At 35.6% G+C, this 12,409-nt stretch overlaps 1 protein-coding gene and 3 non-coding genes across 7 annotated transcripts in view; 3 read left to right on the forward strand and 1 right to left on the reverse strand.

Annotated features, from left to right (window-relative positions):
* Positions 1 to 12,409, forward strand: part of LOC129775128 (polypyrimidine tract-binding protein 2) — a 658,886-nt gene that overhangs the window by 5,303 nt on the left and 641,174 nt on the right. The window lies entirely within an intron of this gene.
* Trnay-gua (transfer RNA tyrosine (anticodon GUA)) lies at positions 1,843 to 1,943 on the reverse strand. The gene is made up of 2 exons: positions 1,907 to 1,943; positions 1,843 to 1,878 (listed from the first exon to the last, which is right to left on the reverse strand). It is a non-coding gene; the product is annotated as a tRNA-Tyr (tRNA).
* Positions 2,156 to 2,227, forward strand: Trnaw-cca (transfer RNA tryptophan (anticodon CCA)). Its single transcript has one exon. It is a non-coding gene; the product is annotated as a tRNA-Trp (tRNA).
* On the forward strand, positions 6,382 to 6,455 carry Trnai-aau (transfer RNA isoleucine (anticodon AAU)). The gene has a single exon. It is a non-coding gene; the product is annotated as a tRNA-Ile (tRNA).

The raw sequence follows: 12,409 nt of genomic DNA on the forward strand, positions 1-12,409 counted from the left end.
GTTGCGTTGCAACCAGAGCTTCTGATAGTATTGGCTAAGTTGGCTCATCTGTGCAGAAGGTAATCAACTCTTCCTGCATCGTCATATTGGCTTCTTTCATTAAGGAATTTGTAAATTTAGGGTATCCTCAATCCTCTTTGTAAAATCCTTGTGTAACAGCGCCATAAAAATGAAAGCACAGAAAACCAATCATTTATAACTTTTCGGTAACAAGTAGTAATTTAAGTAGCTTGGAAAAATAGCATAGAAAAATATTAAAACATGTTTTGGTATTTACTCTGTTACTCTTTCATGAACAGCAGAAATGAGCTACGCCACGCTCGTGGATAACTAAGCAATTCTTTTCAAATCACTTTACTTCAGTTCACTTTATTTAGCTACGCAATTTAGCTCAGTTTATTATTTATTAGCTTGAGCTTGGGCTTAGGTAGACTGTACATTTCGTAGTTGCTCTCAGTGATTGACCTGAAACAGTGATTGTTAGTAAATAAGTAGAGAAATAGGGCTATGCAAACAATATGGTGAACCGATTTACAAATAAAGAAGATACATGGCTGATATTAGAACTTGTAATTCCTTCAGAAACTGGTAATTGTAGTATTTTCGTATTATAAATGATGCTTTAAAAATATTTTATAGATTACAATAATTTTTATGTTTTTTAGGGATTGCGGCACCGAGTAGTGAAAAAAAATTACGAAGAATGTAAAAAAATGTAAATTTTGAACTTTGCTACATTGCCCCTCCCCCTTTTTGGTTTTTTGGTGAAACAGAGTTGAAAAATGAACTCAGCGTATCCGAAAACCCCAGTCTACCAAAAATTGTATTTTTAGTTCAAAAATCTGAGTTTTGGCCGCCTAAATTTTCTTAGGGACCACTGTGCGACGTCCTTAATTTCTGTACCGGGGTGTAAATTCAAAGTTTCAAAAACAAGTGGTTACGTCGAAGATGCAAGGTTTTGAGCCTTAATAATTCTTTGACGGCTGAATGAAGTGGTATGGTAATCATTTCATTCGAAAGATAAAATGCCTACGAATGTTTTTTTTTTTCAAAACTTGCAACCCAAAAGCAAGTTTGTTATACAGTAAAATATTAGGAGAATGTTTGGACTTGAATTTGATCTTAACTTCCATCTGTTCAAGCGCGTATATGTTTCGAATAGAGCACAAGTCAAAACGTGCCTGAAGGACTTGTGCACCCAAACACATTATCTTGCTCGAACTTGTTCACACTCAAGCTTACGTTGGATCTGAGCATTGTTGGAAATGGCGGATCCTTCGGCTGAAGGAGACCTCGATATGGATAGCTCCGGAATTGGATAAATTTGGTACTTTAGTCTTGAGAAAGACCGTTTGGATACAATATTTTAGAAAATTAAAACACAAAGGAATACTAAATAAATAAGGGATAGTTTATTTCCGCGATGCTTCTCATACATAAGTAAACATAGTATTAATACATATAATGACTAAAAGCTAAATTTTAGTCATATTTTTTATAGTCCGTACGTTTGAATAGAGCATTTTTCAACACGTTAAATTGTCATTTGACATCAGCAGTCGTAAGGGAAGCGTATGAAATTACATGTCTGTACAAAGGGCATCGGAAAATTTACCCAAAAATAGCATTCAACTGTTAAAATCAAGAGGTGTCAGTTTTATCCTGATTTCCCCATTAGTATTGATCGTCAAGATCGTAATATGCTTACTTTTTCTTTGAATTGTAAATTTAATTTTTTCTCACTATTCTCCCTTCATTCAGAAACTATGTTACCCTGGAAATCCCGCGCATTAGATAATACCCCTTTGGTCCGCGTAAGTAAAAAGACTGAGTTAAAAAAAATCCTTCGAGCCGGATTTGAACCAGCGACCTATGGATTTCTGTGCGCTAATGTTTGTTTTTCTCTCTACAGTCCACCGCTCTACCAACTGAGCTATCGAAGGTCTGTTCAGAGCTAAGTCAGAACTTCATCTGACTTTCGAGCTATAGTGATTTCTTCAAATAGGGGAACAATTCGAAAAAAATGTGCGTTTACACACTAATCGGAACTCATATGTTTGAACTATTTTGAGCCGATTAGTGTAATTGAAGCAAATATTGAGACAATTAGTACAAACTAACAAAACATCTTTCTTCACTTTATAACTTAACATATGACTCCGTGGCGCAACGGTAGCGCGTCTGACTCCAGATCAGAAGGTTGCGTGTTCAAATCACGTCGGGGTCAATGGGATTGTTATTTTTAGAAAAAAAATATAGGAATCCAAGGTACAAAATTTTGCCTAGAAATCGAAAGGCGCGAAACACTGAATTTGTTCTAATCAGTTTATTTTCACTCGATTAATGAAAATTTTTAGTAGGGCATACTGAAAAACTATGTGACAACCAGTGTTGCCACACGTAGGGGAACCGCGGGTAATGTCGACAGTAGGGATAATATGGACAGGTGGTTGATTTGTATAGTTACATTTTGAATTTCAGATTTCTGTTAATGAGAACACCTTCTACACGGTATTCTATAATATTTAGGCCACCCTATGGCAATGAATACTAATCAAAAGTGGAACAGGGAAACAAAAACCGAAAATCACACATGATTCCGCGTGTGGAGTCAAAATTAAGTATTTTGAGTGGTTTAATATCAAAATTCAATTCGCTGATGGTTATATTTCGGTTTGTGAGTTAACAGAGAAGCAATATTAGGTATGCACGGAAAAGTAAATTCATTTTTGAGTGGGAAATTTTAATTTTTGAAATAATTGTACTGGTGGGGTAAAACGGACAGTTGCCAGTGGGAGTGAGATGGACTGTGAAAAGTCTCTTTGATCTATTCCTAAGGAATGCTCTGCGTCTATAAATGGAAATCAAATAGCATAATGTAAACTGTTCAGAAGCTGACTGGACCCAAAAGCAAAATAGTTGAGGGTCTGTCCGCTTATACTGCTGAGAAGCACGATATAACTTCTAGGTAGATTAATTCGATTTTTTTTTCATCATTTAACGGACATTCGTGATGAGTTCAGACCTTGGTTGAATAAAATTATTCCTCTCGCGATAAATAAACCTCTACGCTTCATATATTACAAATCTGTCCATATTCTCCTCACTACATGTCCATTATATCTGCATCGAAAAAAATGTTGTACTTTTCGGTCTGTTTTAATTCAGTAAAAAACATTGAAAAAAATTTTTTTTTTGGAAAATATTTGACCAATTAGGTAGAAAAACAGTATATGGAATTGCAAGAAACTGCATAAAAGTTTTGGGAAACATGAGATTCCAAAGATATAATTGAAGTTCTTCTTAACATATCCGTTTTACCCCCACTTCCCTTACAGATTTATCTGGAATGGTATAGATTTTTTCGTTATTTTTGGTACAGATTCTGTACGGTGCGGAGTACAGATTTTCGTCAAAAAGTACAGATTGGTACAGATTTTTTCCATTTGTGAAATTTCTTACATTTGAACAAATCAACATTGAGGTACATGACGACTTTTACGCCGCAGTATCGTTTGGTTATGCTGATTATGAAAGCATTTACAATGCAATGATTGATCAGTTTCATAAGGACGAAATTCCTTACAAGGATCGTCTGAAAGGATTGGCGTCGGACAAAAGTACTCGCAGTTTGCATTTATTTGCAGAGCCGATTTCCCCAGAAACCTCGGTTTTGAAGTCTGTGTTAGGGAAACACATTTCAATCGGAACAAAAATACCCCCGATTTGTATGAATTCGCAATGCTGATTTCCCCACGCTCCATGGATTTGAAGTCTGTGTTAGGAAAACACATTCCAGTCGCAACAAAAATACCCCCGACTTGCATGAATTTGAAATACCGATTTCTCCAGGCACCTTGGTTTAGAAATCTCTATTAGGGAACACATTTCGGTGGGAACAAAAGCTCCCCCTACTTTCGTGTGTTCTTCTTCTTCTTTTTGGCTTTAAGAGGGTTTAAACTTTTCAGTTCACTCGCCTCTAGGCTCTTTCGTGTGTTTGCAATGCCGATTTCGCTGCTTGGTTTTAAAGTCTGTGTTAGGGAACATTTTTCGATGAGAACAAAAGTCCCCCTACTTTCATGTATTTGCAATGCCGATTTCCCCAAGGCTGCTTGGTTTTCGATGGCTGTGTTAGGGAAACCGTAAATCGGGCCAATCAAAACGATGCAGTTAGGGCGTTTAGATAACGCCTAATATTTTACAGTTATTCAATTGTTTATCTAATGAAAAACAACATTTTGTTAGTTGCGATAGATGCGTAGAAATATTCCCTATCAAGTGATGCAAACATCTCTCCTATCCAGTACGAAATGTTCGAGCTATAAGCATTCGAAATCTTTCATTTTTTCGTGCATGTTCTGTGTTTAGGTTTTCATTTTACCCTCCATATATTCCGGTTAGACGTAGTCCCACGTCAAAAAACTAAGTATCAAACACACGAATGACTTGCAAATGTAAATGTAATTATTTTTTTCTCTACAACAAATATTTTATTCACTACAACAAATAAATTATTTTTTTCTCTACAGCAAATATTTTCGATGGTACATATTTTTGGACAAAAAGTACAGATGAGTAAGATTTTTTAACCCTCTGGTACAGATTTAAATGTGTACAACACTGGTGACATCTTTTATTTATTTGACAAAAACCATTTCCAATTGTTATTTCAAGGGTGGTTATTCTCAGAATAAAACGTTTTATATATGTTTTCATGTAGAATTGCATGTTGATTCGATTTTTATATTACTTTTCTTAGATAGTTACGGTTTTGAAAAGTATTAAAATATCATACATTTTCAAAAATCTATATTTTTTTGATTTTCGTCCGGCACGGTATCACTAAACATCAAAATTTCATAAATTCAAACAGTGCTCTAATGCAATTGTATAAAAACATCAAAAAGGGGTATTTTGAGACACACAAGTTATTAAATTCCATTTATATTTTTGAGCGAATTTTTCAACGGTATATTTTATTTTTCCTAGTTGGTTAATAAATTTTCCAACAACATCATATTTAAATCCGATAGCATGCATTCGTGTCACATTAAAAAAAAAGGTCAATGATTATGAATACGTTCTTCTGAAAAATCAGTTGCAACTCAAATTTAGCATAAAGTCAAAGTTTAAAAAAACACGTACAAAGTTGAATCAAAATCGGCTCTGTTTCGGTTTTCTTTTGCTTGGAATTGCTTTACTATGCAACTTTTTGATTTGATATCAAGCGGCATGTCAGCGTTGCAATATCCAATATCGTTGCAATATCCAATATGAGCAATTCCAAATAAAAAAGACAAATGACAAAACATGAGTATTTTCGATTCGAATAAAAGTTTGTATTCTGTCTGAGTTGGAGGAAATATGAGTTTTCCACAGCAATTGGGATTTTTTGACTCAAGTGTAACTTTTGAAAAGGGCGTATGGATTTTAGTAAGAGAAATCTTTGATAATTTATATCTTAAAAACTATCGGTCGTACCGAAATAGTGTTTTAGAAAGAGTTATAGAACATTGATGTTCAAACGTGAAAAAAATATACACTGAGAAAAAAGTTAGTACTCTCTTTTATTTACAAAAAAAACTTCAAGAAATCTGAAAAAAAATTTTTTTAATTTCATGTAAAACAGAAATCATGTAGAAAATTCAAAAAATGAGTCCAAGATGGTAAAACGGCTTTTGACGAACTTTGTGGAATATCGATTTTTTATGAATTTTCGAAACATAGAAGTTTTGTATGTTATGCCTAGATTGGACCTGACATCAGGTACAAAATATTGAAAATTCGTGTTAGGGGTATTTGGAGCCGGGATAGGTTCTTAGACTTAGTTCGAGACTCATCCCCTCTCTCTAATAGAAGGGCTACCATACAAATGAAACACAAATTTCCTCATAACTCGAAAACTAATCAAGCAAACGGACTCAAATTTTGCAAGTGAAGTGAACATTTCTCCACCTTCTCCCTAAACACAAAGGGCCTGGCTGGAAGTAAAAAGCGACCCCAAACCAAATCACCCGCTCTATGGAAAATATTGTATAGGATACCAAATAAGAAAACTATTTTTTTTGAACCCCCATGACGTTCACCATGGGATATTTGTCAAAAAACGTACTTTTTAAATAACTTTTTACTTCCTTACTCAGCCAGACCCTTTCTGCAAAACACGAGAACTAATCAAGCAAATGGAACCACATTTGGCAAGTGGAAGTTTTAGGGGGCAATAAATGTTTTAATGGCGTTTCGATAGTCCTCCCCCTTTCTGAGGGATCATGTTTGTAAAATCTGCATTTTTAGGACGATTTCATTTGGAACTGCTCTAATGTGTTCCATCGATTCGAATGTGAGTTTTTTTTTCAAATTATTCTGCCAAACATCGCAAGCGGCTCCATAGCTCAGTTGGTTAGAGCGTCGTGCTAATAACGCGAAGGTCGTGAGTTCGATCCTCTCTGGAGCCAGGAAACTTTTTGTTTTTCTGTCCCGAGTTATCAAACTCTCGTACTAATAACTCTATTTGGGTAAGCGAACAGTACACCTAATATGTGAATGTTGCTAACTCACGAGCCGTTCTGATCATCCATTTTGAGCAGCTCTGCAACTCAGTTGAGTTTTCCAGTTTGTTAACACATTCTAACCGGGAAACGAGACTTCAATACGTTTCAGATTGAGAACTTTCATGCGGATGGTACATCTCTCTTACGAGTCTCCAAAGAACTTATGAGAACATGGATTAAAAGACTATCTGCAGAGGGTTATCACTCGTGTCTGCCAGTCCATCACATTCTGCACTGTTGTATGTCACTGTCAAGAGTGACCCATCGCCATAGATTAACATGATGCGATCGATAGCTGAATGCCTCCCACAACAGGATAGAAAAGGGGTCGTGATCATCTCACATCCTTCCGGTTCGTTACTGGTGACAGCTCAGGTTCTGGAGTAATTGATTCGATGCGAGCTATAAAACATTTTGTCATCGATAAATTAATCCCGATCCCCGTGTTCGTTGTTAGCTAATCATCCTGCTGACATTTGATGGAAGCCACCCCTCTGGTGGGTAATATAAAATGTTGCGAAATTGCACACGACAACCGTTACTGATGCAACAGAACTGATAACATAGGGATATCGATGCTTGATTCAATATTTCCAAAAATAAACCCGCCTGGGTCAGCGTGTGTTTGTTGGATTAAACTTACTGCAATACAGGTCCTCTGAATACCTAAACTATAATTAAAATACTTGTTTCTTGGTGATGAAAATTGTCTATTTTCGTTGTCGTAACCGTGTTTATTTTTCTCTGATTAAGAATCGAAACAGAGGCAATTTATTCTCTGAAAATTGTTCATCTCATTCGTTCGTAAGCGATTGCCTTTTTTCCAGTGGATTATACTTTCGTCGGAACCTGTTAAGACTTTCGGCTGACCTGCAGTAGCGTTTAATTGAAACATAATCCAACCCTCCTCAAGCCTCGAGAACGACGAACAGAGCAAAAAAACATTTCCATAATTGCTTTCAGCGAACCCTGAACACTGGAGATTTACACCGCCGGATAGTAAGTGTAACAATACTTGAAAAATTCATTCCACCTTCAGCGGAAGAAGTTGTTTAGCTCAGAAAGGTACAAAATTCCATTTCGAGAATACGAGAATACACAAAAAAAAAATCGGCGAACGGGTTTTGCTCCGTTGCGGTCAAGAGTTGCCATTTTCTCACCTTCAGGAAGACTGCTTTAGGATCAGAACCTCTTCTCCTGCCTGCACCCCTTTGTATCGAGTTGGGAGACAGTCTTCGAGGTTTCTATCCTATCGCCGAGTGGAGGATTAAAACTACTTCAAACGAGTGCGACTGAGCCAAAAACTCCTCCCCCGCTCTCTCCCTCTTTGTGGTTGGTTTTTCGGGTTGAGCTAAAGATTTACTCTCGCATTCCGTTCACTCGGACTGCTGGGAGTTTGGTTTGGTCCGTTCTGCATTTTTTATCAGCATAATAAAAGCCATTACACTATACTGTCTTTTCGATTTCGCACAAAACCACCAACCCCAGGAAGAGAACGCTACCGCTGCTGCAACTCACCAAAAACCATTAGTACTGAACTTAACCCCATCGAACAACGGTGGCGCCCCCCAAGTCGTCATCATCCCACACGTACCTTGACCATCTTCTCCTCCAGCTACACCGAAGTCCAAAGTCCTAATCTTCTGCTCGTTCCGACCAAAGCCTCCGAGGAGGAGCAGGAGGGAAATTGAGAGAAATGAAGCGGTTAATAATTTATCGCTTTAAGGGAAATATCCGCAAAACACGATTAGAAATTCATGGGAATATAAATGTTTTACATACTATTGTTGTAGTGCGGCGTGCGCTGTGTTCCACAGTCAGACACAGAGATTTTGCCCAAGTTGCACTTCTGAGAAAGAGAGAGAGAGAAACCGGCGAAACAATAAAAAAATAACCATCAGTGTTAAGTACTGTGCTCAAATTCGAAGTTATTACTGTGGACCAAATTGGTTCGATTTATGCGCGACACGGTTTAAATGAATACCCGGCCGCAACACAAGATGCAATGCTTCGGTCCGTTTAGATGGTTTTCAATGTTAGTTTTGTTTTTTTGCACATCATTTTTAGAATCATACTCAAATCTTCTGTATCGAATTTTTATCGAGAACTGAATAATTCGCTATCGTTTGTTCAAATATGATCCTACAGCAATCGTTTCCCCCAGTGGCATTCTTATGCTTTTACGTGCTACAAATCATGATACAAAAGAGAACGATGCAACTCGATTTGCACTTCATGATACACGAGCCAGCAAACCAGAACCGCCATGAATGGTTTCGACGTAGAAAGTTTATATTCTTCTTTTCCTCTGACTCATTACATGTCGAACCTCTCCATGCATCATAAAGCAGTAAAATCATACGGACTACGCAAAGCGAATGATTCATATTCATATACAGCAACAAATCCTGATCCAAAAGTGTCAGAGAGTGCAAACTATGTTAATATTTAGCTTTCTAGATGCTCAAAGAAGGGTAGTCAGTAGAGTGTCAATGAAAATGGCCATCTCGAATTTCCCAAGCGAACTTGATTAAAAATGTTGGTTCCCACGAAAAATTACCCTATGTAAAATATCAGCTCAATCGGACTTCATTTACTAGTGTCGCACAGCGGTCAAAGTTTGAGTTTTTTGAAAACCGAAAAATCGCCCAAGGGGAGAGTACAGGAAATCGGGGTTTAAAAAAGGAAAATTGATGCCAAATGCTTTAGAATTGCATGAAACATCGAGATTTACTGTTATCTCAAAATTTTTGTTTGTCAAAAATTGACTTTTTGGCGCTTGGTCGTTTTTTTCTCTGAAAAGTCGATTTTTAACGAAATTTTTTTTTTCGAGATAACAGTAAATCTCGACGTTTCATGCAATTATAAGATATTTGGCATCAAAAAATTTTGTTTGAAAACCTCGATTTCCTTTCACTCCCCTTGGAGGATTTTTGAATTTTCAGAAAACTTAAATTTTGACTTAAATTTTAGTAAATGACGTCCGAATGAAACAACATTCCGCAGGGAGTCTCGTATGAAAAATCGACATGACGGTTTTAATTGGCATCCTTAACTTTTTGCATCGTATTCCGAAAAAACGACAAGGTCCCAGAACGTCGATTTTTGAGAAAAAAAATTTTCCGGGTGACAGTAGATTTCGACGTTTCATGCAATTTAAAGACATTTGGCATCAACAATTTTTTTTCGAAAACCCCGATTTCCTTTACTCTCCCCTTGGGTGATTTTTCGATTTTCAAAAAACTCAAACTTTGACCGCTGTGCGACACTAGTAAATGAAGTCCGATTGAGCTGATATTTTACATAGGGTAGTTTTTCGTGGAAATCAACATTTTTAATCAAGTTCGCTTTGAAAATTCGAGGGTCACTTTTTTCCATACTTGTATCTTTCATTTTTAACGCTACTATCCCTTGAAATATATGCATTCAGCCATTCCCATGTCAAACCGATATAGTGGTTCTCAGATTTTCGTGAACCAGTAGTAGATCTGTTCTTTATCGCAAAATGTTCGACCCGTTTTTTTTTATTTTTTTATTAGGGTGACTATTTTCATTTTAGGGTGGTCCGAAAAATCGAATTTTTCGCCTTTTTCTCAAAAATGACTGTTTTTGAAAATTCATAGCATTTGAACTATTCGACCGATTCAGATGATCGATATATCAAATTGAAGCCAATTACTTAGTCTTAATATCACGTTTACCAAAAGGTTGGATTTTTTATTCTTAATTATTGATTGTATTTGTTTTTTTGTTGTTTTCATGGCTTTGGACTAGAGGACGCCATATTTTTCTGATTTTTTTTTCTTGATAGCTGAATACCTTTTACATAACATATCTAAAGATGTGATGTGATTTTTTTCGTTTTTCTGTAATGAATTTTCAAAGTTAACCGATGGTTAAAAAATCATATTTTTCTCCCTTTTTCCAAAAAAGATTTTTTTGATAAAAAATGTAACTTCTGGACAACTGAACCGATTCAGATGATCGACATATCAAGTTGAAGCCAATGAGCCTAGTCTTCGTTGAAAAAATATTACATTTGCGAAAAATCTGGATTTTTGATTTAGTAATTATTTATTGTGTTAGTTTTTCATAGTTTTCTCGGTTAAAGATAGAGCGCGCTATATTTTTTTATATTTTTTCTTGAAATTAAAACAACAAAAAATAAATACAATTATAAATTTTCGAAAAAGGTCTTTTTTAAGAAAAAGGCGAAACAATGGATTTTTCGAATGAAAATGAGCACCCTAATGAAAAAAAAAATACGAGTCTAATATAAGCGATAAGGAACAAATATATCACTTTTCACGCAAATCTTAAAACTACTATATCGGTTTGACATGGAATGGCTGTATATCGTTGTGTTCGTCTTCACCCCAATTAGAATGGTAGAATAAATTGGTGAATACAAGTCGGACTTGATTATCCGGAATATTTTAATTTTGATTTTTCTTATTTTTATCAATATAGGTATCAAATGAAAAGGGCTTCACTAGCAGAACACAGTTATTTACGAAAAACGTAAATCGAAGATGGCGCCACTACATATTTTGATGGCGGTTTCCATATTTTCTCAGAACCTCATCAATATGTATATCAAATGAAAGGGATTGACTAATAGAACACAGCTATTCACAAAAAAATGCAAATCAAAAATGGCCGCCACACAGGATGGTGCTATATATATTTTTTTCACAACCCCATCAATATGGGTATCAAATGAGAGGTTTTGACTAGTAGATTTAAATTATTTAGATTTATTATTTTACAGTTATTTATGAAAAATGCAAATCAAAAATGGCCGCCACCACAAAATGGTGCCATATTTTATTTTCAAAGCCCCATCAATGGTAGAACAGAGTAGATCATGAAAAATTCAAATCCAAGGTGGCCGCAATTCCCAAATAAACAATAACTTTTTAATGGTTTCATTCAGCTTGCCCTGTTTGTATGTATGTTCGAGTGTTTGTAGGGTTGTCCCACATTAATTGAAATTTGACCCCGTTCCTGATCACTGATTGATCTGAAATTTGGAACACACCTTTACTTCTACTGTCAGTATGAAACTGCGTATTCCATGACCTTAAAAATATCAATTTGGTCGCCGCTAAAAAATGGCTGAGTGGCTTGACTTGGAGAATACACTACATTATGAACAACATAAATTCGAAAAGATCGCCGCCACAAAATGGTCGACTATGTATTTTTTGCAATCCTCTCAATATTGGTATGAAATGAAATGAATGGACTAATAAAATACAATATATCATCAAAATATTCCGATGAAAGTTAGTTAAGAAATAAGAATAACATAAAAAGTTGAATGGTTTTATTGTAGAGAAGTATACTAACGATACAGATAGTTTACTAAAAACTAGAAAATAAAATAATTAAAAAAAACTTTTCAACTTAAACGTTTTATTGTATTAGTACAATAAAAAAAAATAATTAAGCAAGTAGCAGTTAGTAATTATCACATCCATTACTTTATTAATCTAGGACAAAGATGAGAATAAAATAAAATCGTGGGGTATATGATGAAACAACTAACTGTGGATAATGGAAATCCAATGTTTATTTCTTACCTAATTTTCTTCGGAATATTTTCATGATGTGCTGTACTCCGTTAGTCAAACCATTTCATCTGATACTGATATTGAGGAGATTGCAAAAAATACATAATCGACCATTTAGTGCCGTCGACCTTTTTGAATTTATGTTGTTCATTATGTTTTGTGTTCTCCAAATCAAGCCAACCAGCCATTTTTTAGTGACGGCCAAATTGAATCTTTCAAGATCATGGAATACGCAGTTTTATAATGACAGTAGAATTAAAGGTGTCTTCCAAATTTCAGATC

Source organism: Toxorhynchites rutilus, chromosome 1, assembly GCF_029784135.1.
Source record: "Toxorhynchites rutilus septentrionalis strain SRP chromosome 1, ASM2978413v1, whole genome shotgun sequence".
NCBI lineage: Eukaryota > Metazoa > Arthropoda > Insecta > Diptera > Culicidae > Toxorhynchites > Toxorhynchites rutilus.